This window comes from Abramis brama (assembly GCF_963993115.1).
Source record: "Abramis brama genome assembly, chromosome: 1".
In the NCBI taxonomy this organism is placed as follows: Eukaryota; Metazoa; Chordata; class Actinopteri; order Cypriniformes; family Leuciscidae; genus Abramis; species Abramis brama.
This window is the reverse complement of record NC_139963.1, coordinates 65614945-65621744: the sequence shown is the minus strand read 5'-3', so window position 1 is coordinate 65621744 and position 6800 is coordinate 65614945. Positions and strand designations below refer to the sequence as shown.

Genomic DNA, 6800 nt, shown 5'->3' with positions numbered 1-6800 from the left:
CATTTTACATTTACACTTTATTAATGAAGTCTAGCACAATACAACAGCAACTAGGCGAATCATAACTTATCACTTTTTTTGTCACTTTTTCTTAACATATTAATTTGTACAGAGCAAATAATATATGTTTCATTAATACAAAAGCAGCACTTAAATCATATTCATATAATTATATATTCACATAGTTCATACTGTACCTCTTAGTATCATTACAGCCTGATGTCATCCTTTTGCTACTGTTTCAGTAATGTAAAAGGCTCTTAAACAGGTTAGTCTTAGAAGTTACTGACTGATCCTTTATCACTGCTTTCTGAGACATGAAATAATTATTCCTGATATGATATGACAGTGAAATAGTCCATTGAGTCTGGAAACCTCACTATTGTCTACTGTTTTTGTGACATTTCAATGTATTTCGAAGTCACATGCTTTCACAGGTCTTCAAGTGCCTTATATGTAGTGCTCTGGTATATTTGCCATAGTTGCCATTTAGGGTCGGCTGCTTTGTCACCCTCTAAATCCAGTATTACTTGGAGTAAGCCATTTAAAAGAATGATAGCTTCTCTCTATTGGACTGAATATATATATATACTTTTTTTTATTCATAATATGCAAAAACATGCTTACATAAAAGAACAGGCTTTTGTGTTGATATATATATATATATATATATTGTATATATTATTGCATAAATTATTGCATAAATGGTGTATTGTGAGACTAATTATTACTGTTAATATATGTACTATTATTGAAATTGTATTGAAAAAAATATATATTTTAGAAAAATGAATGAACCAAACATGAAAAAATGGCTCTTTGGTCAAAAAAAGGTTCCCAACTCCTGCACTACTTTGCCCATACATCTTTTGAGTTGATTTGGTATGTTTCAATGGGCCCACAGTAATCATAATCTGACTGTGAGGTCCAGCACCAGTTGTAACTTTCACCATGTAGACCACAGGAGTGGTCTGAGCGACAGGGCTTGCCTCTATAGGTTACATCTACTTTTGGAGAGCAGTAGTCCCAGCCAATGTGTGGCCAAGTGTCGCACCAGTAATAATTTTTACTCTCATAATACTGGCACTCACCACCGCATTTATGTTGATCCTTAGTATGGTGGATATGTTCTGTTTCCATAATATTACCGATTTCAACGAGCCCACAGTATCCCCAAGAAAACCCACCAGTTTTGCACCAATAGTAGTTTTCTCCATTCTTCTCACATATACCACTGCACTTGTTATTACGGTAGTCGAAGTTTTCCTGAGGTGAAAAGTACATTGGCTCAAAGTTTCCATTTTGTTTAGTAATCCAGCACTTGTAATCACCATCACTGAACAAGCAGGCTGTTTCACACTCGGTTCCGAGATGAGTGAAGTAAATCTTCCCAACACTTGTCCATGGTGAACAGAAGAGGAGGAGCAAAAAGAGAGAAGTGTGAACATACTCCATTATTTCTGTGAAGAGGAGAATAAAAAAATAGGAGATGACACGCTGTAATAACTATGCTCCGATGCCAGGTTTTAAGAATTGATCCCATACCCAAAATTCTGAGTATCAGTGGGGTTTTTTTTGGTTTTTTTTTAGATCAATGTAGTATTTCTACACCTCTGGGTGTGTTGAACTGAAAATCCCTCTTTTGTGTATTAAAACACAAGCTACTTCATTATAAAGAAAAACAACAAATGAAAAAGTATATTATAATCTATAACAAAAATACTATCATAAACTAGCTAATTGGATAATTCAGCAGCAAAAGTTATTCTAGAAAAATCATGAGTGTACTATAATTGTAAAAAAATCGAAACATTTAGTGATAAAACATTTTGTGGGGAACAAGTAAAAGTGAATAAGTGTAGCACTAAATCTGGCAAAATGTTACACATTGCTCTTTGTATGAAATACATTCATGAAAAACAAAAGCTGTATTCGTATAAATACATACTATAAAATTAAGACATTTCTTTTGAATTTATAGCACAGCTTTCTAATGAGGCTGCAACATACACTGTCAGAAATAGGGGTACAGTTGGAGTCCATTTCTGTCCCCTAAGGTACAATCTACACTAACGTGCCCCATAGGGCTTATTATTGGACCTCAGGGTACATATATGTTCCCCAGCATTAAAAGGTACATATATGTACCGTTTCTTTTAAAGGTTAAGGTCTAATATCAAGAGACAGCCTCTGCTAAGCCAATTTCTTTTTTCTTTTTTTTTTTGTAAAAGTGGTTGTTTAAAGGTTTTAATGATACCTTAATTATTTAAGGTAGATTTTAACTTATCACTATATTTGAGTAGTCTTGAAATAAAGGAAATAAAAGTTGTGTAAGTCAATTTGCTGATATTAAATCATTATAACACAGCAAAAACTCTCCTGGGTGTTTATATGGCTCCAGACTCAAGAGTGTTAAAGTTAATGAGATAATTACGTGATTCATTAAGTGATGATTGACCATTACTGAAGACACCTGATGTTAACAAGAAGAATCACTGAAAGAGAAAATAAAACATTGTAAGACACTGTTATGGTGATCAATGTTGTATCTGAGTTAAAACTGCCAGATGAACATAAGAGAACAAAGTTGATCAGGTGGTGTTGGTTATGTTTTGACATAATAATAATAATTATGTCATATCGACACAAAGCACTTATGTGCATCTCAAAACCAAACAAGTAATACGCATGTGCATGCTGTCACCGTTTTCACAGATTCACGATTTTGAAGTTTACATGACAAACGATATCGTTTTCAAACCTCGTATTCATAAACTTGCACTTTGAAGCCTGTTCCAAAGTTTGCATTCTCAGATCACTAAAACCCTGTTATCATGTAAATGAACAGCTAGAAAGTACAAGTTTTTTGTTTGTTTTTTAGTTGCAAATGGTGTCGTGTAAACTGCAAAAGGTGAATCTCTACAGAAACATTATTTGTCCTGATATCAATCACTATGTTAAACAGTTTTATAAATATATATCATCTAAACTAGGACCATTAAATGTTCATCTAATCTTTATATTCAGTCCGAATAAAATAATAATATGATGTCCTAACTGCCTGTCAGTGTTAACCTATTATTTTTACAAATCCTCGCACACCCTGTTCGCCTATGGAATTACTTTTGGGCCAATAATAATGAACAAAACTTCCCAAGAAACTTATGAAAATATAAACTGAAACTGAAAAACATATGATTTGAATTTGATTCTGGTCTTTCCTGTAACAACATAACTGCATCCAAGACTTTCACTTTGATACTTGTGTAATTTTAAATGTTAGAAGATAATATGAACTAAAGGAAATAACTACATAAAATTATCAGCATGATAAAAAAAAAAATGGCAACAAGAACATTCTTTGGGTGACATTTGTAATGAAATGTCCTTAGAGGTGTGTATCACCTGATACCACAATTGGTACAATTGGCCACAATTGTAATTTTCATATTGTTTAAATTCCTCTTATTTACAGTACAGGCCAAAAGTTTGGACACATTACTATTTTTAATGTTTTTGAAAGAAGTTTCTTCTGCTCATCAAGCCTGCATTTATTTGATCAAAAATACAGAAAAAAAAAATAATATTGTGATATATTATTACAATATAAAATAATTGGTTTTCAATTTATTATACTTTAAATTATCATTTATTTCGGTGATGCAAAGCTAAATTTTCAGCATCATTACTCCAGTCTTCAGTGTCACATGTGACATCCATTCTATCACACGATCCTTTAGAAATCATTCTAATATGATGATTCATTATGAGTGTTGGAAACAGTTCTGCTGCCTAATATATTTGATAAATAAAAGGTTAAAAATAACTGCATTTATTCAAAATGAAATTTTTTTTTATATATAAATATTCTTTATTATCACTTTTTATCAATTTAACACATCCTTGCTGAATAAAAGTATTGATTTATTTAAAAAAAAAATAAAGAAAAAAATTACTGACCCCAAATTACTGACCAGTAGTGTATATTGTTGTTATAAAAGATTTCTATCTTGAAAACATTTGCTTCTTTTTTTTTCTTTTCTTTTTTCTTTTTCTTTTTTTTATTCATCAAAGTATCCTAAAAAAGTATCACAGGTTATGAAAAAATATTAAGCAGCAGAACTGTTTCCAACTTTGATAATGAATCCTCATATTAGAATGATTTCTAAAGCATCATGTGATAGACTGGAGTAATGATGCTGAAAATTAATTCAGCTTTGCATCACCGAAATAAATGATCATTTAAAGTATAATAAATTGAAAACCAATTATTTTAAATTGTAATAATATATCACAATATTAATTTTTTTTCTGTATTTTTGATCAAATAAATGCAGGCTTGATGAGCAGAAGAAACTTCTTTCAAAAATATTAAAAATAGTAATGTGTCCAAACTTTTGGCCTGTACTGTAAGTCATCATTAATTCTGATGGTGTAAATGTATATCATGCTAGCAATGAGTAGTGTGATGGCCATGGTTGCAACCTTGATTACCTGGTTGAAGTGAAACTTTCTTGGCGGCTGAATATATCACACACCTTTGCTAGTATTCTCTTTAAATCGTAACAGCTGAACCTAATCAGAGCCTAACATGCAAAATAATCATCAGGAATAAACAAATATTCTCCAAAAACATTGGACACTATACAATATTTTAAGTATTATATACAGTACTTTAATGTACAATTACACCTGAATAGACTGAATAGATCTCTTGTGCTCCTAAAAGCTTCTGTTGACAAAGTAGCAGCAGGTAAACACAGATCAAATTAAAAAACCAACATAACTTAATATCACTAAAATGAAATAGAAAGCTGCGCTTACAGATGCTCACATCCACACATAAACAGGTGAAGAAGCTGTCAATCAAAAACTCAGTAGCCAATGAGAACACACTGCTGCTAGCCCCGCCCCCATGAGAGAAATGTGTCAGAACGGCGAACGAAAACTCAGCAAAAACTTCAGAAGCGTAAATGTAAACTCTGGAAGCGCATTTGTAAGTTCAGATCAGCAAAAGAAATATGACAAATAGTTAGCAAAACATGCAGTGTATTAAAAACTAAGTAAAGAAATTTGCCTGCGATTTATTCTTTTTCAGTTTGTATTAAACTTAAAAAGATTAAATCTTTTTCAAAGATATTTTATTCAGTTTTTTGAAAGGGTACGTTCATTATTATTGACACAAAGGTAATTCCATATATTCGCGCAGACATCATACATCAGCGAGTTTCATGCTCTGCAGAGTTTGTACAGTCAGACCTCAGTCACGGAGCAATATTTTTTATATTTACTCCGTGAAATATAAAACTTACAATAAACATTTAGCATTTTATTTGTTCAAAGAAACAAGATGGAAGTAATAGAGTTAAAAAGGCAAGAACATAATCTTGCTGCACAAACTGTAAATAACTATTTTTAATAATGTAAAGAACTATTTTCTCCTTTTGTATTTTGCATTTCAACTCTTTCAAATAATCTTTTACTTTCAATTCTTAAGTACGTTTAATATATATAAAAAAATACTTTTCATACTTCAATAAATATCTCATACATTTAAACTTCTACCAAAGTCATTTTCTAGTAAGATATCTATACTTTTACTCAAGTGTTTCAGGTACTTTATCATCCACTGTTAAATCCACATCCACTGCACAGACAAATTTGTCTGCATCACATTAAGAATTTTTATAAAAATGAGTACCATCTATTGTCTTACCTAAATAAAGTGTGTATGTCTACCCAAACATGTGAAGCATAAGAGCCATACTCACCAAGAAAACGTTTGGTCTTATCTGTGATTATCTTTTGGATTGGATGTGCTTTTATGTTGTTTTATCTGTTTGTCTTTCGTACAGGACTTTGCACTGAATGACACAGGGCCGGCCCTGACCAATTACCTGCCCTAAGATTTGAGCTGCCCCTTCTCCACCTGTTATTGTGTTCATGAAATTACACATACCCTTACAGAACACAAATATATGGGAATATACTGCAAAATATAATGTGATATATTACATTACATTTCCACATATGGGAAACTAGTGCTTATATTCTTCAATATACTGCAATATATGCTTTGACCATGTATGGCTATACAGGTGCTGGTCATATAATTAGAATATCATCAAAAAGTTGATTTATTTCAGTAATTCCATTCAAAAAGTGAAACTTGTATATTATATAGACTCATTACATGCAAAGTGAGATATCTCAAGCCTTTATTTGTTATAATTTTGATGATTATGGCTTACAGCCATACTTACAGGCTTACAGTAATTTTCAGAGCACTTCGTGCTTCCTTCATTTTCCAGCAGGATTTGCAACTTCCCACACTGCCAAAATAACCAAAAACCTGGTTCAAAGACCATGGTATCACTGTGTAATTACTGTGTGATTTCATGTAATATTCTAAATTTCTGAGATTTTGATTTTGTGGTTTTCACAAGCTGTAAGCCATAATCATCAAAATTATAACAAATAAAGGCTTGAGATCTCATTTTGCATGTAATGAGTCTATATAATATACAAGTTTCACTTTTTTAACGGAATTACTGAAATAAATCAACTTTTTGATGATATTCTAATTATATGACCAGCACCTGTATATTAATGAACATAAAGTATTTATAAATGTAGACACAAATGTATGTTACACATATATATACACACATTCACGGAATAAGTTTTTAGTCATTTCTAGTTCCCAGCATGCTTTGCTTCTGACTGTTAAAGAAGAGCAAATGTTAAAATGAAGTGTTATTTAATGTGTTTCGCTCAATATTAATATAGGGGGAGATTTG

At 31.6% G+C, this 6800-nt stretch overlaps 1 long non-coding RNA gene across 1 annotated transcript; it reads right to left on the bottom strand.

Annotated features, from left to right (window-relative positions):
* Positions 1-5830, bottom strand: LOC311066602. Its single transcript, XR_014603110.1, has 3 exons — positions 5772-5830; positions 2435-2495; positions 1-1460 (listed from the first exon to the last, which is right to left on the bottom strand). It is a non-coding gene; the product is annotated as an uncharacterized lncRNA (long non-coding RNA).
* Positions 5831-6800: the final 970 nt, after the last annotated feature.